Consider the following 26,295-nt stretch of genomic DNA (forward strand, 5'->3'; position numbering starts at 1 on the left):
GTGCTGAAAGAAAATATTGCCAACCAAGAATATCCAGTAAAGTTATCCCTAAGTAATGAGGGAGAAACAAAAACTTTCCCAGACAAATAAAAGCTGAGGGAATTCATTCCCACTGGACCTTACAAGAAATGCTGAAAGGAATTTTTCAACCTGAAATGAAAGGATGCTGTCATTTGAAAATATGTAACATGAGGAAAGATATAGCGTGTTTTGGGATTGGAAGAATCAATATCATCAAAATGACTATACTGCCCAAGGCAATCTACAGATTCAGTGAGATCCCAATCAAATTACCAATGGCATTTTTCGCAGAACTAGAACAAAAAATTTGTATGAAAATACAAAACACCCCAAATAGTCAAAGCAATCTTGAGAAAGAAAAACAGAGCTGGAGGAATCAGGCTCCCTGACATCAGACTATACTACAAAGCTACAGTAATTAAAACAGTATGGTACTGGCACAAAAACAGAACTATAGATCAATGGAACAGGATAGAAAGCTGAGAAATAAACCCACACACCTATGGCTAATTAATCTATGACAAAATAGACAAGAATATACAATGGAGAAAAACAGTCTCTTCAGTAAGTGGTGCTGGGAAAACTGGAAAGCAACACATAAAAGAATAAAATTAGAACATTCTCTAACACCATACCCAAAAATAAACTCAAAATGGATTAAATACCTAAATGTAAGATACTATAAAACTATAAAACTCCTAGAGGAAAACATAGGCAGGACACTCTTTGACATAAATCACAGCAATATCTCTTTGGATCCACCTCCTAGAGTAATGAAAATAAAAACAAAAATAATCAAGTGGGGCCTAATTAAACTTAAAAGCTTTTGCAGAGCAAAGGAAACCATAAACAGAACAAAAAGACAACCCACAGAATGGGAGAAAATATCTGTGAATGAAGCAACCAACAGGGATTAATCTCCAGAGTATACAAATAGGTCATGCAGCTCTATATCAAAACAAACAACCCAATCAAAAAAATGGGCAGAAGATCTAAATAGACATTTCTCCAAAGAAGACATACAGATGGCCAAAAAGCACATCATGAAAAGATGCTCAGCATCACTAATTAATAGAGAAATGCAAATCAAAACTACAATGAGATATTACCTCACACCAGTCAGAATGGCTGTCATCAAAAAGTCTACCAACAATAAATGCTGGAGAGGGTGTGGAGAAAAAGGAACCTTCCTACACTATTGGTGGGAATGTAAATTGGTACAGCCACTATGGAGAACAGTATGGAGGTTCCTTAAAAACTAAAAATAGAGCTATCATATGATTCAGTAATCCCACTCCTGGGCATATATCCATAGGAAACCATACTTTGAAAAGATACGTGCACCTCAGTGTTCATTGTAGCACTACTTAAAATAGCCAAGACACGGAAGCAACCTAAATGTCCATTGACAGATGAATGGATAGAGAAGATGTGCTTTATATATATGATGAAATATTACTCAGCCATAAAAAAGAATGAAATAATGTCATTTGCAGCAACATGAATGGACCTAGAGAAAGGTAAATATCATATGTATCGCTTATATGTGGAATCTGAAAAAAACAAAAAATACAAATGAACTTATTTTCAAAACAGAAATAGACTCACAGACATAGAAAACAAACTTATGGTTACCAAAGGGGAAAGAGGGCTGGGGGTGGGGGTACTATACTCAGTATTTTATAATAACCTATAAGGGAAGAGAATCTGAAGAAGAATATATATATTACATATATATATATAATATATATATAATATATCTGAATCGCTGTTCTGTACCCCTGAGAATAACATGATATTGTAAATCAACTATACTTCAATTAAGAAAAAAGAAAATATGTAACATAAGTATGAAAATAGACAACAGACTGATAAAGGGATATAGATATAGAGAGGCAAATTCAGAAAATTCTAATACTGTAATTGATAAGTTAAGCATTTGACTCTGGTATAAAGGTTGAAGTACAAGAGTATAAAAATAATCATAGCTACTATAATTTGTTAATGAATACACAGTATAAAAAGAAGCAAATTGTGACATTAGAAACAGAAAAGGGGGGAATAAAAGGGTAGAGTTTTGAATCAGCATAAATAGATTGTTATATGTATAAGATGTTTCATATAAGTCAGTTGTAACCACAAAGCAAAAAACTATAGTAGACTCACAAAAAGTAAAGACAAGGGAATCAGAGCATACCACCATGGAAAATCACCAACTCACAAAAGAGTACAGCAAGAGAGTCAAAAAGGAACAAGGAAGCTACAAAACAGCCAGAAAAGAATTAATATGATGGCAGTAGTAAGTCTTTACATATCAATAATTACTCTAAATGTAAATGGATGAATTCTCTAATCAAAAGGCAGGGCGGCTGGATGGATTAAAAAAAAAAAACAAGACCCAACTATATGCTGCCTACAAGAGACTCACTTCAGCTTCAAGAACACACACAAGCTCAAAGTGAAGGGATGGAAAAAGATAATCCATGTAAGTGGAAACCAAAAGAGTACAGGGGTAGCTCTACTTATATCAGAGAAAATAGACTTTAAACCAAAAATGTAACAAGAGATAAAGGAGGTCATTATATACTCACAAAAGGCTCAACTCATCAAGAAGACATAACAATCATAAATATATGCACACCCAATATTGGAGCACCTAAATATATCAAATACTAATAGTAGAGGATTTCAGTATTCCACTTCCAGCAACAGATAAATGCAGTTGAAAAATAAGGAAATGTTTACGTTAACCATACTTTAGGCCAGACGAACCTGAGGTGTATATATAGGACATTCCAACCAACAAAAGGAAAAAATACATTCTTCTGAGGTACACATCATCTGTTCTCAAGGATAGATCATATGATAGGCCACAAAATATGTTCATTTATTCTTCCATCCACCGAATAGTTATTGAATGCCTACTATTTTTAGAATAAAGCGTGTATAATTGAAGAGAACAAACACATATAACCCTTGATATTGAAAGGACTCACACTCAGTGCCCTGTTTTTTGAGTCATATAAGTAGTGATGATGATTTTTTATTATTGAAGTATAGTTGGTATACAATGTTCTGTTAGTTTCAGGTGTACAGCAAAGTGATTCAGTTATACATATAACATATATATTATATATATGTATATATTCTTTTTCAAATTCTTTTCCATTATAGGTTATTACAATATCCCGAATATAGTTCCCCGTGCTATACAGTAGGTCCTTGTTGTTTAACTGTTTTATATATAGTAGTGTCTATCTGTTAATCCCAAACTCCTAATTTATCCCTAAATTTTAATCCCTAAATAGGCTGCCTCCTGATTCTCATGGTGGTCACTGACATTTCAGAATATCTGCCTAGAGTTACTGATGTCATTTATAGCCTAGTTTCAGAAAACGCAGATCTCATCAGCATTGTCCTTTATCCAACCTTCGGTGAAAAGAGAAATAAATACATTGATAGTTACGAATATTTTTAGGTAAATAACTTGTAGGTGTTGATCTTAAAAATTTCATAATACAACTTTGGTTTATTTAGTAACAAATAAAGTCAGAAAAACCCAGTGAGACTGGAACATGTTCAAGATATTAATTTCAACCCATCATTTCTTTAGAGAAAGTTGACAATTGAAAATTTTCAATTTTTAAAAATTCCTTTCAGAAAATGAACCTAATCTTTTCTAGAACAGATATCAGTGCTACAATAATACCACAATTTTTGAAAATAAGATAGTTTTTCCTGTCCTGTGTTAGAATTAAACACATAGGTAAAGCTTTAAAAATTAAGACAGTTCTTACTTAGTCATAAAAATGAATGAAATTCTGCCATTTGCAGCAATGTGGATGGACCTAGAGAATATTATGGTTAGTGAAATAAGTCAGACAGAGAAAGACAAATACATATGATAGCACTTATATGGGGAATCTAAAAAACAATAAAAATGAATATATATATGCAGAACAGAAAGAGACTCACAGATATACAAAACAAACTTGTAGTTACCAAAGGGGAGAGGGAAGGGAGAAGGGACAAATAAGTGAAATGGGATTAAGAAATAAACCTATGTATAAAATAGATAAGCAACAAGGATATATTGTATAGCACAGGGAATTATAGCCATTATATTGTAATAACTAATAATGGAGTATATTAATTAATGCAGTATATTATTAGTTATTAATAACGATAACTAATAATGACTATAATCTGCAAAAATGCTGAATCACTGTACTGTACATCTGAAAATAATATAATACTGTAAATTAATTATACTTCAATAAAAAAATAACAGTGGCAAAGAACCCCAACAACACACACACACAAAAATTAATACAATTTTCTAAATCTTACAAAGAAACAAAATTTCATGTTTGCCTTAATTTTTATTTCATGTAAAAGTGTCATCCTAGAATCATTTTTCTAGGCAATTTTTGTAGTTTTCCCACCTACTTTCCACTTAAAGAGACAAATTTATTGAATAGATGAACATTTAATATGTGCCAGGCCCAATAGAACAAGCACTTTTCATGTAGTAAATCATTTAATTTTCATTAAAACTAGCATAATTGAGATAGATACTCATAGTTATTCCTACCTTTTTTTAAAATTTATTTATTTATTTATTTATTTATGGCTGTGTTGGGTCTTTGTTTCTGCGCGAGGGCTTTCTCCAGTTGCAGCAAGCGGGGTCCACTCTTCATCGCAGTGCGCGGGCCTCTCACTGTCGCGGAGCACAGGCTCCAGACGCGCAGGCTCAGTAGTTGTGGCTCATGGGCCTAGTTGCTCCGCGGCATGTGGGATCTTCCCAGACCAGGGCTCGAACCCGTGTGCCCTGCATTGGCAGGCAGATTCTCAACCACTGCGCCACCAGGGAAGCCCTATTCCTACTTTTTAAATGAAGAAACTAAGGCAAAGAGAGTTTAAGATTAATTACTCAAAACTTGTTGAAGACTGTCCTTCCCCTATTGCGTTACTTTGGCATCTTTGTCAGAAATCGAATTACCATTCAACTTTGAAGCTATTTCTGGCCTCTGTTTTGTCCAGTTGATCTAAATACCTGTTCTTACGCAATACCACATCGTAGCTATATAGGGAGTCTTGAAATCACTTAGTGTGAGTCTTCCAACTTTGTTCTCCCCCCACCCCCAATTTCTTTGACTATTCTGATTTTTTTACATTTCCATATAAACTTTAGAATTAACCCATCAATTTTACATAAAAAACTTGCTGTGGTTTTGATTTGGGATTGCATCTATAGCTCAATTTGGGGTAAATTGATATCTTGAAAATATAGAGTCTTCTATTCCACGAACATGTCATATCTCTTTAAGGCTTCAATTTCTCTGAGCAATATTTTGTAGTTTTCACTGTACAGATCTTAAACCTATTTTGTTTAGTTTATCCTAAGTACTTATTTTTTTGATGTGATTGTTGATGTTTTTTAAATTTTATTTTGTAATTATCAGTTCATAGCATATTGAAATTTAATAAGCTTTTGTATATTGACCTTGTATCCTTTTATCATACTAAATTTATTTATTATTTCTAGGTACTTTCTGGAAGCCTCCTATGTACTTGATCTTGTTGTTTGTGAATAAAGACAGTTTTACTTCTTTCTTTCTGATTTCTATGCCTTTTATTTCTTTTTCTTGCCTTATTTCACTGGCTAGTTTATTTTCCCTCCAATAAAATGTCAAATAGAAATGATGATGGTGGACATCTTTGCTTTGTTCCTGATGTTAAGGGGAAAGCATTTGGTCTGTCATCATTAAATGTGACTCTAGCTATATAGGTTTCTCAGATTTAGGAAGTTTCAGTTTTTATTTTGCTGCAATTTTTTAAAAATCATGGATAGGACTTGAATTTTGTCAAATGCAAATGCTTTTTGTATACATATTGAATTGATCATGTGGTCTTAAACCTTTATTCTCTTAATATTCATTTTTAAATATTAAACCAACTTCGCATTTCTGAAAAAAAAAACAATCTCACTTGGTCATGATGTATTAACCTTTTATATGTTGTTGTGTCCTAATTTTCCCAATATTTTGTTAGAGATATTTGTGTGTACATTTATGAGTGCTGTTGGTCTTTGTTTTCTTTCCTGGTATTTTCTTTGTCTGGTTTTGGTGTCAGAGTAATTCTGGCCTCATGGAATGACCTGCAAATTTTTATGCAGGTCTAGAATTTTGTCGGTGGAAATGTTTTTATTAAGAATTCAATTTATGTATTAGATGTAGAGATATTTAGGTTTTCTTTTTTTTTTTAAGGTCAGTTATAGTCATTTTTTTCTCTCAAGGTATTTGTTCATTTCTTCTATGTTATCAAATTTATTGGCATACAGTTATTCATAATATTCCCTTTTCATGTCAGTAAGATAACTATTGCTATACTTTGGTAAGGGTGACCTATGTCTTCTCTACTTTTTTGAGTCTGGTTTATCAATTTTATTGAATTTTCAAAGAACCTGCTTTTGGTTATATTTTCTTTTTAAAAATATTCTACTTTATTGATTTCTGCTTTTATCTTCACTGTTTCCTTCCTTCTGCATACTTTGGCATTAATTTGCCCTTATTTTTCTAGCTTTTTAGCATGGAAGTTTTGGTCATTGATTTTAAATCTTCTTTTCTTATTTAATATTTAATGAATACATTAACTCTGTAGCACTGCTTTAGCTACATCCACAAATTTGGATATAGTCTATTTTTATTATCAATCAGTATAAAGTATTTTCTAATCTCTCATGTAATTTCTTCTTTTACCCTTATATTATTTAGAAGAATATTAATTTCTAAATATATGGAGTTTTTAAAAAATATCTTTTTGTTTGTAATTACTAATTCAATTTCAGTGTTGTCAGACAACATATGTTGTATGTTATCTTTTAAAATTTATTGAGACTTGTTTTATGGCCCAGCATATGGTCTATTTTGGTGAATGCTTCAAGAGTACACATTGAAAAGAATGTGTATTCTACTATTGTTGAGTGTAGTATTTTATATTCAATTAAATTTAGTAGACTTACAGATTTATTCTATTCCTTTATATCCCTGCTGATTTTCTCTGTACCTATTCTATCAAACATTGAGAAATGTTAAAATTTCTACCTATAACTGTGAACTTGTCTATTTCTCTTTTCAGTTCTGACAATCTTTGTTTCTCGCATTTTGAAGCTCATTAACTAGGTGCTTGTACATTTAGGATTGTTTTGTCTTTTTGGTCCATTTACTCTTATTATTATAAAACTGTTCCTCTTTATCTCTGCTATTCCTTGTGCTGAAGTCTAATCTATCTGATATTTATATAGATACTCCAGCTTTCTTACAATATTTGAAGGTAAGTCCTTTTCTATGCCTTTACTTTTAACTTATACGTATCTTTATATATAAAGTGTGTTTCTTGGAATAGCATGTTCTGTATCTTGTTTTATTACCCACTCTGAAATCCAAGTCTTTTCATTGCAGTGTTTAGACCACTTAAATTTAGTGTAATGATCTGTATTTTGGGGTTGTCTACTATCTTGTTTTCTATTTGTCCCATCTAATCTTTGTCCTTCTTTTCCTTTATATTTGACTTTTTTTCTGATTTTTTAGTATTTAGTTTTTGATATTCCATTTTACGTCTGCTGTTAGGTATACTTCTTTATTTTAATTTTTTAGTGATGCTCTAGAGGTTACAATATCTGAAATATACTTTTCCTTAAGGAAAAAAAAGCTCAAACTTAGAAAATTATTGCTGATTTGGACTGTGCACATCATTGATTAATCAATTACCAGAATTTTGAACTAAGAAGGTTGTAGTTTGAAGATGGTCATTTTAAAGCAAAAATTAATGAGTACTACTTTATAGAGTTCCCTATTAATTTTTCAGATTTGTCTTTGTATTATCACTTCTTCCCTTGTATTAAGGAACATTCTTTTTTTTTTTTTTAAGAGAATTTAGTGTATTAGAGAAACTGACAGATTAGTCTTGTGCGTTTTTTTTTTTAATTTTTTTTTAATCCTCGTTCTTTATTATTTATTTATTTATTTATTTATGGCTGTGTTGGGTCTTCGTTTCTGTGTGAGGGCTTTCTCTAGTTGCGGCTAGTGGGGGCCACTCTTCATCGTGATGCGTGGCCTCTCTAGTTGCGGAGCACAGGCTCCAGACGCGCAGGCTCAGTAATTGTGGCTCATGGGCCTAGTTGCTCCACAGCATGTGGGATCTTCCCAGACCAGGGCTCGAACCCGTGTCCCCTGCATTGGCAGGCAGACTCTCAACCACTGTGCCACCAGGGAAGCCCAGGAACATTCTTTTTATCAAACAGACTTTGTCCTTTCAGGTGTACATTCCCAACATAATCTTGGCCCTGTATACTCCTGGGAATACTACTCTTCACTCCTTAGTTGACAGCTTACTTTTTATAGCAACTGTTTCAAATAGCTCCTTTCCAAATGTGCTCAATTTCAGCTCCTCTCAATAATAGCCTGTAACTTCATATCCTTTTTGGCAGAGAAGACCAAGATGGACCAAGACCATCTGGAATGAACGTCATGATATACTGCTTTCACCTCAACTAATTTCTACTTTCTTTACCAGTAGATGATGATAATCTTGTCTTTCCTTGCTGTCTCAGAAGAGAGGTCCTTCTTCCCTTTCTAAACTATGCTCTGAATTTCATTTCTTTGTCTCTTAGAGGTTCTTCTCTCCTGATTTATCATTTTCTTGCACACTTTCCCCATCTAAATAAAACCTCCAGTTCACTGTCTTGTTCCTTTTAACTACCTTATGATTTCTGAACTATCTTTCTTAGCTAAGATTTTTAAATGAGTAGTCTGTAGCTACTACCTGTATTTCCTAGCAACGTCATTCCTTCTTCACACCTTGTACTATAGCTTTCATACTACAACCTCACTGTAATTATATTTCTTTGCCTTGTTAATTCTTACTTACTTCAACACTAAGCTCCAGAATAATAATTTCCAAGAAGACTTCTCTAAACTCCCCAGATGGACTCTTTGTGAATTTCTCTTTCTTATTAGTGTGTCTAGTTCCCACTTTACACTATATTTATTCCTTTAGAGCTGTAATCATGTCTTAGTTATATTTGCAGTGTTTGATATATAAGTTCATAATTAGTTGTCTTAATTGAAGTGAAAGTCAGTATCTTTTCCTTTCCTAAAACTTTTGATCAATGTGTCATTCAACATTTTTAATATTCCACTTGAAATTGTCTCCTCTCTTGCCTTCTAAACCTTTCTGGTTTATTCCCTCAAAATTCTTTTTTGAGAGCCTATATTTGCCAATATTTGCTTAGCACCATAAAATTACCATTATATATATTTATGTAGCTTTTAGTGAACATATCTTTAACACTTTCTGTGCACCTAGGCACAGGAGATTTAGTGATTGATAAGGCAAAGCTCCTTTAACTGAGAACTTTATTGACTCAAATGAGAGAAAAACACTCAAATGATTATAGTAACTTATACATTACACTATGCCAAGTAATCGGCTTTCTCCTATAGGACATGAGGTACCTTCTTTTTTTTTTTTTAAGGTTTTCATATGAAGAATTGATAGGAGCACATCTGTGCTTATAAAAAGGTAATTATTGTCAGCCTTAAATGTGGACCTGAGGGAAAGGAACAGGAGAGAAACGGGGCTATTGTAACAGTCTTTTATAAAAGTTGAGGGAAGACTTAATTTTGACAATGGCAATGGAATGAGGATGGGAAAAATATCAAAGATATTTATCCAGCTTTGTTCTTTCATCCATGTTTCAGTGTGTGTTTTCCCACTGGACTCTCAAACACCTCTACTTGTATATCAACTCAAACTAGAAATAAATAATGAGAGAAACAATAGCTAATATTTACTGATCCCTTACTTTGTGCCAGGTATCATTTTAACTGCTTTATATGAATTAACTCATTATTCCTCCAACAACTCTATATGATAGGTATTATTATTATGCACATTTTCTGAAGTAGGAACCATTGCTCTGAGAGTTTCAGTAACTGACCAGTGTCACACAGGATCCATGTTCTTCTGTTTTGTTTTTTTAACCACAGTACTATATTGTCTGAAACCTGAATTGATTGTTTCTCTCCTGCCTTCTCTTCTAACTGTGTTCATTCCTTTGTATCACCATTTCTGCCATCCACTTTTCCAACTGAAAACCTGGATAATTTTATTTATTTATTTATTTTATAAATTTATTTATTTATTTATTTATTTTTTGGCTGTGTTGGGTCTTCGTTGCTGCGCTCAGGCTTTCTCTAGTTGCGGTGAGCGGGGGCTTCTCGTTGTGGAGCATGGGCTCTAGGTGCTCGGGCTTCAGTAGTTGTGGCTCACGGGTTCTAGAGCACAGGCTCAGTAGTTGTGGCACATGGGCTTAGTTGCTCCTCAGCACGTGGCATTTTCCCAGACCAGGGCTCAAAACCATGTCCCCTGCATTAGCAGGCAGATTCTTAATCACTGCACCACCAGGGAAGTCCCAAAACCTGGATTATTTTAAATACTGGTGTCTCTGCTTTCAGTTTTAACTCGTTCTTCTTTCCTCTTTTTACTGCCAAAGAAATATCACTATCATCATGTTACTGAGTTGCTTCATATCTTTGAGACATATAATAACTCTCTGTTACTCATTAAATCAAATATATCTTGATATATTTCCCAGCATTCTTGATATATTTCCCAGAATTCCCAGCAACTGGTCCTAGCTCATATATACAGCTCCTTTTTCCCCTGATTACCAGGGAGGGACTAATCTCCTATCTTCTATAGTTTCTCTGTAGTTCATTGCTTCCTTTGTGCATTTTTCCATGTTCTTATTCTGGGCTGAATTTTTATTTATTTACTTTTATTCCTTTCTATCAATTAACTTTCCTTCAAGATTCAGCTTAACCATGATTATCTTCCGTGAAGTTAATCCCAATGGTTTGTTGTTTTCCTCTTAATGTGAGTTCCTATAGCACTTATAATAAGCTGTGTTCTGAATTACCTGTGCCTTTGGTGAGGCACTGGTCTCCTGGATATTGCAAAAAGGACCGAGACTTCTCTGGGGATCACCTTATCGGAGCTGCATCAGGGAGTTAGTGTGTGGGGGATAGGTGGTGGTGCCTCAACTTAGGCATGAATACCCATGTTTCTCACAAACATATAAAGAATATGTAATATTTTTGCCAAGGCAATGAAATACAATACAATTTATGAAAACTTCTTCCCCAACCTGAATGGTGTTTGTTTCCTTATATCTCTCTTTACTTTCCACTTCAATGCAATTTCGGGGGTTAGAATGCACACAATATAGTTGGTTTTACCCCATAGCTATGTTTTTACCATTACATATTATACTTGCTTATATGCATTACCTTACACTATTAAATAATTATTTCTTACTTTTTCTTTTCTACGATAAGCTTAAGAATAGAATCTTACATTCCACTGTACTCAACTACATCTTTCAAGTACCAAGTCTAAAATAGAAACATAATAAATATGTTTGTAAATTTCAAATGGAGCAAAAATAAGTTCCCTATATTTATTACTGTGCAGTGATAAATCTAAAACATCTAATGTTTCTATACCCTTTCCCATCACCTAATATATATATTTAAGCTATGAACGTTCTCTAAGTACTGCTTTAACTATACCTTACAAGTTTTGATATGGAGGGCTTTTGTAGTTCAAATCTAAACAATTTTCCATTGTGATTTTATATATTTAGAAGTATGTATTTTCAGTTTCTAAAAGTATACAGTTTTGAATAATAAGTTTTATTTCAAATTTTATTGCATTGTGTTCAAAGAATATAATCCATATCATATATATTCTTGGCTTTTTTATGCCTCTTTGTGGCCTAGTTTATGATCAATTTTTTATGAATATTCTAAGAGTGTTTGGAAAAATATATTTTCTATCTGTGGGTGCTCAGTCTTATAAGTGTCCATTAAATCAAGCTTGTTAATTATGGTCAAATCTAAGTTTTAGTTTGTTTAAATATATCAGTTTCTGAGAAGTCTCTTAATCTCTCACTGTGATGATGGATTTGTAATTTTGTAATCCTGTCTGTTTTGCTATATGTATTTTAAAAATATGCTGCTAGATGCATTAGGTATCATTATAACTTGCTTGTAAATCATTCCTTTTATTCTTAAGACCCTCTTTTTATCTACTGATGCTTTTTATTTTTAGACAAAACATCTAGTCTTATCTAGTTGAGTAATCGCCAATAGTGATTTCACAATGAAATAAATGGTTATTTTATGGATCCATTTTCAAAATGGTGTTTAAAATGAAGTTAACTTAATGGTGATATGTGATTGGCAACCATATATTAGAACTTGATCTTGAAAATGAATTATGTGGTCATCTTACAGTAGTCAAATTACTATTCAGATGAAATGATGCTAAAAATAAGTTGACATTTCCCATGTAATAGCACCATTGATTCATGTTCATCACCTACAGTGAATGCTAACATGAAGATTGTATAATTTATTTCACTTCAGTGTCCTTTAAAACTGTCCAAGCCTATTTAGAAAATAGCAAAGCAAGTACCAGCTACATTGACTTCTGTCAACTTGTCTTCCAGGAACCTGATATGCTTGCTTGACATAAAAGAACATGGGCTAGTTTAGATTTAAGATATTTATTAATTCTGTAAATGACATAACACTTACTTTAGCCAGAACAAAGCATGTCATCATAATAGCATGGATTCAGTTCAGCCATTTTTTTACTGACCACACTCCAGGCACAGCTCAGCGCTGAGTATACAAAAGAGGAAAACAGCCCCTTTAGGGCTAAGTACTTTCAGACTGAACAGAGAAAATCTCAATGTAATATGGTTGGTACTACAAGAGAATTTATGCAAGAGTTACAGAAACCGTAAATTCTTATTCATCATTTGCTAATGAAGGTATATATTGCTATAAGTACATGCCTAAGGTAGTGGTCAGTTGTTTTCTCTGTGATGTAAGAAAAATGGAAAAGAAGGACTTAAATGAAAAGAAGTGGGTTTAAAATTCAAGGTCAATAAGATTGTTAAAGTAGTTAGGGGGTGTGGAATTTCCTTTTTGGAAGTACTCCCTAAGGGCCCAGTTGTTAGTAAATAAATGTTCTTGCTGAATGTCTTATACGTTCTAAATTGAACTGATGCTTCTCCCCTCCCCTTCTTGCACTCTTCCCTCCAAACCTGATGCACATCCAGTGCTACCTATCTCATTGCATCCTAGCAATGCTTATGCCAGAAATCTGGGTCATCCATGACATGTCCTTCTTCCTTACTCCCGTTTTGTTGGCCTTCATCAATCCTGGCAGTTTTTTACTTTAAAACATATTTTGAATCCATTCACATTTCTCCTCTACTGCTGCCCAAACACCTTAACATATCACTATGCTACTTCAGAAGGAATCTTCTCTTGCCCCCTCTATTTCATTTTCTCAAGGGAGCTATCAGAATTACCTATTTAAAACAATAGATCTGATGATCATGTGCTTCTTTCTCAAAACACTTTGTTGACTTTGTATTGGTCCTATGATAAAGTTAAATTCTTCTCTCATACCACGCATTGGAATCACTGATTCAGCCACACTGACCTTCCTTAATATTTCTTATACTCTGTCACTATCCTGCCCACCCTAAGGTCTTTACTTTTTAATTCTTTTAGTTTGTAATAATTTAATTCTGCTGCCTCACTTTTTTTTTTTAACATCTTTATTGGAGTATAATTGCTTTACAATGGTGTGTTAGTTTCTGCTTTATAACAAAGTGAATCAGCTATACATAGACATATATCCCCATATCCCCTCCCTCTTGCATCTCTCTCCCACCCTCCCTATCCCACCCCTCTAGGTGGTCACAGAGCACCGAGCTGATCTCCCTGTGCTATGCGGCTGCTTCCCACTAGCTATCTATTTTACATTTGGTAGTATATATAAGTCCATGCCACTCTCTCACTTCGTTCTCTTTTTTGCTCCTTGATCACCAACACTTTCTTCAGCTCTCTGCTTAAATTTTACTTCTAGGAAATATTCTATAATCCTCTAAAGTACATCTCCTCCTTTCTTTTTCTAGCATTTATCACTCTGGTAAATAAATATGTGTGTAATTGTCTGTTTCCCCCTCTAAGATCATAAGCTCCTAGGAACAAGAATAAGGTCTACTTGGTGTAGTATCAGACATATAGTGGGCACAAATATTTGTTGGATAAAAAATGCACTAATGAGTGAAAATTATGAGGTCAAAAAATTGATTTAAAAAATATAAATAAGTCTAAAATGTCTCAATCATGTCATCACTTTAAACAATTCAAATTTTTGCAGTTGAATTCAAAGCCATTTTATGTGGAAAGGCTGTCTTATTAAAAATTTTTAATTCAAAATTTTTTTTATCCTTATTAAGCACTATTTACAAAACACTATACCAAATGAATTTTGCCTGCTTCCAAAAAGCAAATTTTATTTTGTTTAAGGATAAAAATTTCTTATCTTGAGAATATCCAAAAGAATGTGGTACAGTGTCTGAAGGCAGATAGTTCCCTAAAAGGAATTCCAGATGTTTTGAGGAGTGTTGGCATACTCTAGAGCCTACTACCACTTTGTAATGTAAGATTTTGTATATTTATTTTAAAAAGAAGTCACACTAGCTCTTTATGTTGAAACTGTACTTAACCATCCTTTTCTGATAACTAAATATCTTACATATTTTATATCAGTGAACATCAGTGATTACTGTAGAGCATTGCAGTTGAAGGTTAGAAAAAAATGGTAGATCAAGTTTGGCCAAATGTATCTTAACCACTGTCCCATGAGATTTAGTTTTTAAATTAAAGCAAATCTTTAGCATGATTTTCTTTACCTTTGTTTCCCTGTTTTAGTAGAGAGTACCAGTTATTTGCTGAATTTCTCATTTTTTAGTCTAATTAACTGTATCTTTATAGGTACTATTTTTAGAATCTTTGATAGGCATTTTTTAGATTATCTCCCTACCAAAACATTACACAGATATAAAAGCACCCTTTGCAGGTATCCCTTAATCTTATGTTTATATGTGCTAACATACAATAATGTTTTGTTTTGTTTTGCCTGTGACCTCAAATACCTCCAAACCCAGTGGCAGAATTAAGCCAAGTTATACTTTATATTAATAAAGATTTAGAAAACTGGTTCAGTGGCTTAGCCCATGTTTCTAGTTTGGAGGCAATATAAACAAATATTTTCATTTATTATCTTATTATTATTTTTATTTTGTGATTTTATAATCCACCTGTTATGCCACTTTCAAGAAAACAGTAACTAACACCTTTTAAAACTAAACAATATTTCTGTTCAAGTTACTTTCAAGTTCTCTTTTTATTCATAGTAACAACTTTTGAGGATATGAGATAAATGTTGAAGCTTTAAAAGTTAATCTTTGTATGGAAATCATTCTAAAATATTGTGATGTAGTGAAATCATTTAAATTTCCTTTTTTTACACCTATTAAAATTTCTCCTTAAGCGTATTTGAACTATTCATTCTAGGTAAAATTTAAGAACATTTAGAAATTTGTTGTATTAGGTATATATTGTTTCAGGTCCATGCTAATAATGCTGTTAAAGGAAAAAACTCAGAATTACTGACTTTAAATTTCTTCCTATAGAAGCTGTAAATTACAAAAGAGAAAAATATATTTCAGAGAAGGTGTGCCTTTTTGCGTAAACTTTTTAACTGACTCATAAGGGATGTGACTTTTTAAAAGATGAGTATATAATGGTTATCTTCTCCCTGGAAAAATTAAATACACAAACAAAAATTACAGTGATTCTTGCTATTGATACAGAGCTATACTTCCATGACTGTAATTTGTTCTATGACAAAGTTTTAAAAAAGAACTTCTTAAATAGAGTTCCTTTGGTCATGCAATCAGAATAAGTGTGACTTGGATTCTAAGACAAAGCCATTGTAAGATGACAGAGGAAACAATTGAGAGAGGGTGTACAGCAGACTATTGAGAGGAAGTCAAGAGAGGTTAGTAGATGTGCCTTGGAGATCTTAGAGACTGATAGTAGGTAACAGGCAGAGGTATGTGCAAATGGTCATCGTTAGGATACTAGAGAATGAGTAATGGGAATATTCTGCAGGTGCAAAAAGCTATGCATGGGGGTAGGGGAGGGGGCATGGCAAGAAATAACGAGTAGAGATCTAGACAGATGAACTGTTGGTGTCAAGGGAATCCAACTGCAAATACTGATGACTCGACCGTGGAAATGGAAGTCCAGTGGCAGAACGTACTCCCTCAGAATTAATATGAGGAAAGAACTCAATAGAATGTTTTCCTCTTGTCTCTAAGGCAATGAGATGCTAATTAGATGGGAACTGGGGCTGAAAGTCCAGCAAATGGAAGTAAGAAATGGACCTTTTTCTGGTACAAGGATTGAAGCTGGATCCTAGTTTCTTTGAATCAGTGTACTGGGTCAGGGACCATTAGCAAAGTTGACATGATGGTGAATCCTAAACTATGGTTTCAGTTGTCTTTGTATTCTCCCTATAGCTTGGCTGGAATCTAGATGGGATTGGTGGAGCCTTCATTTAATAGTTAAGGAGTTATTCCTTTGTGGATAAGAAGAAGGCAGAGTTAGAGTCCTGGCAGGCAATCATAGCTGAAGAAAAGATGTTTCGTGTGCCATTCTTCTCACTATGCTTCCCTACTCTTAACTGTAGAAGGGAAAAAACTGAGGGGCATGATTCACAGCCACTAAAAGATTTGTGAGACCAAGAATACTCAACTGTGGAAGGGAAAAACCTGAGGGGCATGATTCACAGCCACTAAAAGATTTGTGAGACCAAGAATACTCAACTGTGGAAGGGAAAAACCTGAGGGGCATGATTCACAGCCACTAAAAGATTTGTGAGACCAAGAATACCACAAAAGTAAGCTTTGTTAAACCTGGGAGATACTTTTGTTTATTTTTAATCAGAAGGACAGTTGATTTAATCAAAATCATAGTATTTGCAAACAAGCACTGCGCAACAGGGCAAGTGCAGTAACCTGTAAGGACCCATAGAGTTCCCTAGTTTCTAGATGCCCCATGGAAAATGTTCTTCAAAATGAAACAGTAATTTTGGGGGAGGGGTGTATTCGTTTTCTATTGCTAACTTAACAAACTGCCACAAATTTAGCAGCTTAAAAGTTTATTATCTCACAGTTCTGTAGGTCAGAAGTCTGGGTTGACTAAGCTGTTTTCTCTCCTCTAGGTCTCACCAGGCTGAAATCAAGGTCTGGGCCTGCTGGGTTCTTACTAGGAGGCTCTGAGAAGAATCCACTTTCAGACTTATGTAGGTTGCTGGTAGAATTCAGTTCCTTGTGGTTGTAGGAGTCGGCCAGAGGCTGCTCTCAGATTCTAGAGACCACCACGTTCACAGGCTCCAGGGATTAGGGCATGGACATCTTTGGGGGGCTATTCTGCCTACCACAGAGGAAAACAATTTTTTGCCAAAGGATGACTCTGATTATCCAGTTTCTCTTACCAATAAGAATAGTTAAAATACCTAGACCCCAAACAACTAGAAGCTTAGGGATTTTTATACTGAATCAATAGTGTAGAAGAGAGACAAAGGCTTCCATCTTTGAGGTCCAAAAAGGAAAAAGTAGGGCAATGACCAGAATCTATAACTGTTAAAAACTTGTGAAAGAGGGTAACAACATTAGTATTTCTAACAACTTTTCCTTGTTTTTCCTTTAAACTGTGGTATTATGAAATACTGTTTAAGGTTATTTTATTAAATGTTTGACTAAAATGTTAGTTTGTGGATTGCAGGGTGGGGGGGAGAGGGTGTTTAATGGAAAAGCTCACAGATAGGCCTGTAGTTTGACTATGTGGCCATAATGCAGGCTTAATGCTGTAATAACAATTTGCCCAACCTCTGAAATTCATATGAAGACAGTAAGTGCTTCTTGAGCACTGAACTTATATGAATGCTAAAAATGGTGTCTTAAATATCCCCATTTTGTTTCATTTTTAAACAGAAAATTTTATATGCTATTTATATGAGTTTCCTTAGTAACTCATAATTTTGAGGAGTAATTGCACTAGGTTCAAAATTCTTTGTGACCAGAATGAATCTGCATCTTAGAACAGCCCCAGGTACATAGTAGGTACCTAATATTTGGGATGCATGTACAGAAGTGAAGATATCACCTAGGACTTAATTGTCCCAAAGCAAATTCTTTGTCAGCCCTTTTTCTTTCTTTCTTTCTTTTTTCTTTTTAAATTTAATTTATTGAAAATACAGAGGTGGAGAAGAGTTCATGTGGTAGTGCAGAGTCCCTAAATTCATCTTGGGAAGTGCAGTCTTACCACTTGTTTAAGCTGAATTTTTCTCTACATTACTGCAGATTGGAGCCTAATTTCATTAGCTTATTTCAATTATATTTTTTTCTACATGTTATTTTGAAAATTTTCAAACCTATAGGAGAGTTTAAAAATAGTACAATGAACACCAAATACCTCTCACCTAACTAAATCTACCAATTTGTTAGCCCTTTTTCTTATAATCTACCTTTTCTGATTAAAGCTGAATAGAGAATTCAGGGAACCTGATTTCTGAACCATGAAACATGGCTGCTGTTTTGAAAATTAACAGCTAAATCAAAGGCTGCCTGCTAAAGTATTCTTTAGGAATGAAATAATCACTGTGTTTATCAGGGTCTTTTTGCATTTCTCTTGCACTTAAAACATTTTTTAGCACCCATAGCTGCTTCGCTTCTGTTGCCTGTCATATTTCCCACGCTTCTTGGCTTTCATATGAAAAAGTTAACATTTTGTAGAAATTACCAGCCAGTCAAAGCACTCTTTTTCTTCTGCATGGCAAACATCAAGCTGTAATATTTAGATCAACTCTTTTACACTTTATGTTTCTAGGCGCTCAGGGGCTACTTTTAATTTTGCTTTTAATGCTCTTTCTGGGTCTGTCCCTCTTTTGGAAGCCTAAAGGGTTGAATACTATACTCTGGATAATTGTTTTTGTGAAAGCACATATAAAATATTTCTAAAACAAGCCTAAAAAGTACACAGTAATCAGTGGTGCTGGTTCTCTGGACTCTAAGAGGGTGACCGAGTGGAGTGGGCTAGGGTAGAAGCATGTGGCACTAAAAATGAACTTGTGAAGACAATGCTAACAAATGCCCAGGAATAATGAAAGTGATTTTTAGATTACTTCTAGGATCTAACTTTCCAAAACAGAAAAACTGGTTCTTCATGGTCTGAAAATTAAAATGTTTCATGTCTTATTGAAATAAGAGTTCTTTTTTTAAGTTAGAAATACTTGCATTTTATTTAACCTTAAATTTTAGGGATTAGGTTTGTCTTAAGTTAGCATTTGGTCTTGTTTTATAGCTATTGACAAAACTGGCAGTGTGTATTCTTAATCTATAATAATTTTTATTTATATTAGAAATATGAAACTTCAGAAAGTGTGTGAATGTTTTATTAAAAAATCAATCAGTTATATCATTCTAACAGTTAATTTTATGTATCCACCCACCATCTTTGATAGATTATTTTTTACCATTTCCGTAATTATAATCATACACCCAATTCTATATTTGGCATGTTTTACATAGCACTATATCATAAATAAACTCCTGTGTTTCCCAAATAATTCCACTTGTAACTACGATTTTTAATAGTTGAAACATGTTCTATCATATTTAGACACATATATGTCTTATATGTGCTACAATTTATAGAAATATTGTATTATTGCTGAATTTGGGGTTACCTCGAATATTTCTTACTATAAATATATGACAGTGAACATATTTTATGCATACTGTTTTTCTCATAGTTCAGAATTTATATTTGGATAGTGTCTGAACAGAAGGATTACTTAGTTAAAATTTATTAATTTTTTTATAGCACATGATATGTACATGAAATGTGCTTTCTACAGTGTACCAACCAGATTCCCATGCCACTAATAACCTATTAAAATCCTGTCCTATCAAGATTCCTAAGCATATCTCCCAAGTTATCAATAATATCATAACTATTTACTTAGTTGCTAAAAACATTTGCAAAGAATTACCCTTTAAGGTTTGCCAGATCTTTCCTTTACATCTATTAACTGAAAAGATTTCCCCCCAATTTTCTAGCATTAGAAAAAAGTAACCTATGTATGATCATTGAAAAGGTTCACCTCACTGTAGGCAAGAAATTTAGAGATCAGTACCTAGAAATGGAATGGAAACATTTGGGAATTATAAATATCAAGAAAACATTCTTCAAATCTTTAGAAGAGAAAAACAGATTACCCCCCAAGGAACAAAAATCAGGATGGCATCAGACTTCTCTGCAACACTAAATACCAGACAGTGGTGGTGTCTATAGTTTTGATGAGAGTCAAAAAAAGACATTTGCACATATAAGGATTTGGAAAATGATATTCATACATCATCTAGCCAACTAAGAAATATATAAAAATTAAAACTCATGAGTAGCACAGTTATGTTATTGTTTTAAACTGATAGGGAAAAAAAACTAGACAAAATTGGAGTTGTATTTGATACTGAAAGTATAATTATAAAACTGAATGTAGAGGTCAAAAATTATTACTGAAAGCAGAGATGATGAAAACAAAAAGTTTATGCCTAAAACTCCAGATGTTTATAATAAGGGTTAGGAAATGGAAGAGGGAGATGTAGAATAGGAAGAGAAAGCTAACTTCATTTTTCATAAAGAAACATAAACGAATATTGTTTGTCTTAACGTTGGTACCTTTAAAGCTTAAGATAAAGAAAAGTTTCTTTTTTCTAATTTTAAAGGACATCTCATTAGATGCATATTAGAGTGCTTTTCTGCTAACAAGTGAAACAGGTAGATAAAATACAGCATAAAGTTTAAAAATAAATGGATGGGAGATGATTTGATATATGAACACACAAAAAAGCTGAGTTTGCAATGTCAATTTTGGGCAAAATAGATTCAAGGCAGTGATCATTAAACATGAAAAAGAAAGGAGAAATGGACAAACAACAATAATAGGGTATTATATATATTTGAAAGAGCAAGGGGACAAAAATTAGAGACAATATAAAGATATTAGGCAAATGGATAAAATGTAGAGCAGAAACATGGATATTTTATTAAATATCCCTGGGAAATTATGAAAATTGGTCATTGATTAGACCACAAAAAATTATTCAACAAATTCCTAAATACAGAAGATGTATAGTATATCTTACCTGGACACAATTGGGAAAGCTAGAAATTAAAAAGGAAAATAAAACCTCCAACCATTTGTAGATTAAAGTATATCTTTGGTTAAATCTACAAGGTTTGATATTGGTGTTCTCGTCTTTTTCTAAATCATCTAATCAGTATAATTTTGGTTTCCAGTTATATCCAGTAACTCTTTGGGAAATCGAAATTATACTTATTGGATGATTTAGGAAAAAAATCATGAACACCACCATCAAACCTTGCAAATGCAATCAAAGGTAAATTCAGAGTGAAATTTACAGTTTTATATTCTTTATATTTTAAAAAAAGAAAATAGTTACTAATCTATTAAGAATTTTTTAAAATAAACGAAACCTTTTTTACAAAAAAGGAAAATAGAGATAATTTTTTAAAGAAGAAAACATATTATTTAAACAGAAAAAGAAAGTGAACTAATAGAACAATTCCTGGCAAAGATAATGATGAGAACACTAATTCAATTTAGGAGAGAGAAAACAAGTCATCATCTGTCTAGTGCCAGCAGTTCAGTAAGGCAGTCCAGGGCAGGTGGGCAGGCTGTGCTCCACAAAGTCATCCAGAGACTAAGGCTAGTGGGTGCTCTGCCATTGTTCAGGACATTGGTTTTGTAGGCATGACAGAAATTAGATCTCCAATTAAAAAGTAGGAGGCAGTCTAGAAGTGGTGCATACCTCTTCTGTTCACATTAGTAAGAGCCTAAAATTCTTGGTGAGAGCAAGGGAGACTGAGCAATGTCGTGTAGCTGGGCTGCCAGGTCCCTGGCTACAGTTCTATTACCATAGAAGAAGAGGGAAACAGATGTTTGTGGTCTACTGGCAGTCTCTCACAGCTGCTACAGAGGACCTTTTTAAGCATGTGAAAGTGGTGTGTATATGAATAATACTAAAAATCTCAATGAAATGAAGTTTTCTGGGAAAAATATAATTGAACAGAATTGAAGTAAATAGAAGTAGAAAATATAAAAAGAATAATGGCCATAATTACTTCCAAAATTGCCTTTGTATTCAGGCAGTTTTACCCGCTGCATATTTTTTAACTTTACAAAGTAGATAAACACCATATTATGTAAATTTCTTGAGAGCATTATAAAAGAGTTTGCAACCCAGTCCATTTTGAGAAGGTAGAATAATCCTAATGCTTAAATTTGAATATAATCCAGCAAGGAATTTTCTAAACCTGTCTCATTTAGAATATAGATGTAAAGATCCTAAATAAAATATTAGCTAATATAATTCATTAGACTATTAAAAGGATCATCCATGATGATCAAGCATGACTTATCTCATAAATACAATGATAGTTTAAGAAAACTATCAATATATAATTACTTATATCCCAAAAGAAAAACCAGATGATACCAATCAAATATGAAAAGGCAAAGTGTCTTTGCCAAAAGAAAACCAAATAATACCCATCAAATATGAAAAGGCAAAGTCTCTTATTATTCCTGATCTTTGAAAATTGTTTTTAAAATACTAGGCATAGAAATATTTCTTAATATGATAAAGAACATGTCTTCAACCAACAGCTAAAATATTTAACTGTGCTCTGCATTAAAATTGTGAAGACAGGAAACCTACTACAGGGCCCTGATTAACCACGGTTTTGATTTCTGCAGTTTTAGTTACAGTCAACCAAGTTCTGAAAAAAATTAAATGGAAGATTCCAGAAATAAACAATTCATAAGTTTTAAAATGCAGACCGTTCTGAGTAGCATGATGAAGTCTCACCATGTCCTGCTACATCCTGCCTGGGACGTGAATCATCCCTTTGTCCAGCTTGACCCACCCATTAGTCACTTAGCAGCCATCTGGGTTATCAGATACAGTGTAGTGGTATCACAGTGCTTGTGTTCAAGTCACCCTTCTTTTACTTAACAGTGGCCCCAAAGTGCAACAGTAGTGATGCAGGCAATTCAGATATGGCAAAGAGAAGCTGAAAAGGGCTTCCTTTAAGTGAAAAGGTGAAAGTTCTCAACTTAATAAGGAAATAAAAGCAATCGTACGCTGAGGTTGCTAAGATCTGTGGTAAGAAGGAGTCTTCTATCCATGAAATTGTGACAAAGGAAAAAGAAATCTGTGCTAGTTTTCACACCTCAGACTGCAAAAGTCATGCCCACAGTGCATGATAAGCACTAGTTAAGGTAGGAAAGGCATAAAATTTGTGGGTGGGAGACATGAACAGAAAATGTGTTCTGACTGACAGAATTGTGTTGGGCCAGAAAGCATATCGAGCCTCTACAAAGACTTCAACAAGAGATCCTCTGAAACAAGTGACACCAAGCCATTTACTGCTAGTAAGGGATGGCTACACAGATGCAGGAATAGGTGTAGATCAGAAAATATAAAAATTATTAGAAAGGCTGCTGAAGAAGCTGCTGCCGCATTTCTGGCAGAGGTAAGGAAGTTGATTAAGGAGAGAGACCACATTCACATAACTTTTATCACAGTATATTGTTATAATCGTCCTATTTTATTATTAGTTATTGTTGTTAATCTCTTACTGTGCCTAATTTATAAATTAAACTTTATCATAGTTATGTATGTATAGGAAGAAACATAATATATATAGAGTTCAGTACTATCACAGTTCAGGCATCCATTAGAGGTCTTGGAATCTATCTCCACAGATAAGGGAGTCTACTGTATGACCATTTTAAATGTTTCTCAAACAATACTTATATCTGACTTAAAAATAGTATAAGTGTGTTAATAGTAAAGACAAATAATTCTCTGCCTGGTCTCTTCCTACCTACTCTTACCTTTAATCCTCCTTCCAATTTCTAATAAGTATATCACTATTTTAGTTCCTCTGTTATTACCTTCACAATTTTACATATGCTTAAAGTATTTTTTCCTTTTCCACCAAATGTAGACTTTATATCTTGATTCCCCAGTGTATAGTTAGGCAGCTGGTTCTGTACCATCCTTAGTAACTAAAACTGTTAGTTATTTAATGTGTAGAATCTTGATAAATGCTAATTATGTTATAATCAATTGCATCTTAATTTTATTTTTAAGCAAAATTTTATTTTATGCCTATTGTTTTGAAACCTCCTTACAGAAGTATATACAACTTTTTTTTTCTACCAGAGGCCACTAGTGATAATAACTAAGGTCAAAATAAGAACTCTTCTAGCTTTTATTTCATATTTTTATTTAAGAAGGGAAAATATAAAATAACAGTATACATCCCTGTTCTTTAAATTCAGAAATAGGGAATTAGAGAATAAAAATTATTATTAAAATTCAATTATATAATAGCATTTAAGAGAAGGGGCAAAATGGGAAATGGTGCTGGACATATATGCAAGGGAAAATAAATAACACAGAGAGGAAGGGGCACAGATTGACTTGTGCCTTCTTATAGGTAGAAAGATATAAAAACAGAAAGTCCGAGAGAGTAGACTTAAACAAAGATAAATATATAGCAACATGAAGAAAGATTTCGTGGTGACTCTTTATAAAGTTCATTTTAATATATCCCTGGAAAAGCAAATAATTGTTCCATAATTTAGTTCATGTGAAAACACCAAATTTAATATATTGTATTTATAAAAAGCAGGTAAAAATTATATTAGTGATTTGGGAAAATATTTTAAAAATTAAAATTTTCACTTCCAAAAAACCTTGAAATTCAAGTCACATGACAAAGTAAATGATTTAAGAGCAGTTAGAATATACATATGTGAAAGTATATGTTAAAAGCATACAAAGTAAACTAGTAAAAAGGAAAAATACTTTTAATGATAATTAATATTTTTACATTGCTCCAAAGTCTTATGTATTCAGTTTAGTTAGAAGAAGTATTTTAAAGCCATATTACTTATATGTCTTTCTTTTTTACAAGAGAGAGAATATAAAAAGTCAACCCTAAATAATTGTGGATATATTATATATAAAGGATTTTCCATGGTATTCTAATGGGAATTCACACAAATCCAGCGAAACTAATGCTTTGTAGTAGTTCGTAGTATAATTAAATTATTTGCTCTCCTTTTTTAATTCAGTCACAAACCCCCAGAATAATATTATACATACTTTATGAGTTTGAGACAACAACAACTTTCTGTGGATCCTCAAGTCATGAGATAAATTTGTCTCATGAGTTGGAAGTAAACTTGAGACAAGTCTCAGAAATTCCAGCAATGAAACCCAAGAAATGTGGTACTTCTCCCGTCTACATTAAGCTCTAATCCCCAAAACTTGATTCTTATTTAGCTTACAATTTCAAAGCATGTATTATTTATTATTGCTACCGTATATAAATGAGCAAGTTAGGCAGTTTGAGAAATATACTCTTTTACAAAACTTAGAGTACCATTTAGTGTAGCTCTTCAGTGTTTATTATCAGACTAGTATTTGTTACTGATCAACATCGTGTACCAAATGGTACTCTAAGCTTCAGTCCACACAGTACAATAAAGGAGGGAGTTATCCCTTGTCAATAAATCGCAGAAGAATGGATGGATACTTTAGCTCAAAAATGTGATCCACAAAGTGAAGTTTGGACTGCAGTGCTCTATACCAGTGCTTTGTATTGGGTAAATAAATTGGATAATTATTAGTATTCTGTTCACTTCAATTTGTGTCCTTAGGCCAAGCCTAGAAATTGCTATTACACCAGAAAACTAAAGCATCGTGCTCTATACTAGAAATTATGTAGCTATAAAACTCTTTATTTTCAAGACATCTGTATTGTTATGGCCAAAGTATGATTATTATGCAAGAAAAAATTTCTATAAAATTTTTGTGCCACTGTGAGGGAATAGGTGCAAACTATAAAAATGTGAGACATCTTTAAAATGTAGAAGGCAATCTCAACAACAGAGTAAGAGACATATTTAAATCAGTCACCATAACTTAATCCATTCATTTGTTTGGTTGATTCATTCCTTCCTGACTATTCTATTTAAAATTATAATTCCTACCCACTTTACTGGGAACTCTATTTCCTGCTCTTTCTTTTTCTCCATAGCACTTATTGGGCTTTCTTTCCCCCCTTCACTAGAACGCTAACTTCAAAAGGGCAAGGATTTTTTTTTGTC

At 33.3% G+C, this 26,295-nt stretch overlaps 1 protein-coding gene across 18 annotated transcripts in view; it reads left to right on the plus strand.

Moving 5' to 3' along the window:
* SSBP2 (single stranded DNA binding protein 2) overlaps positions 1-26,295 on the plus strand; it is a 292,867-nt gene that overhangs the window by 174,196 nt on the left and 92,376 nt on the right. Inside the window, exon 1 of one of the 18 annotated variants that reach the window (XM_082458206.1) lies at positions 16,847-17,325. The exons of the other annotated variants lie outside the window; for them this stretch is intronic. The gene's annotated coding sequence lies outside the window, so the exon portion shown is untranslated. Of the gene's footprint in view, positions 1-16,846; positions 17,326-26,295 lie in introns of those variants that run through there. 18 annotated transcript variants of the gene reach the window in all.

Source organism: Balaenoptera physalus (assembly GCF_965194825.1).
Source record: "Balaenoptera physalus genome assembly, chromosome: 3".
In the NCBI taxonomy this organism is placed as follows: Eukaryota; Metazoa; Chordata; class Mammalia; order Artiodactyla; family Balaenopteridae; genus Balaenoptera; species Balaenoptera physalus.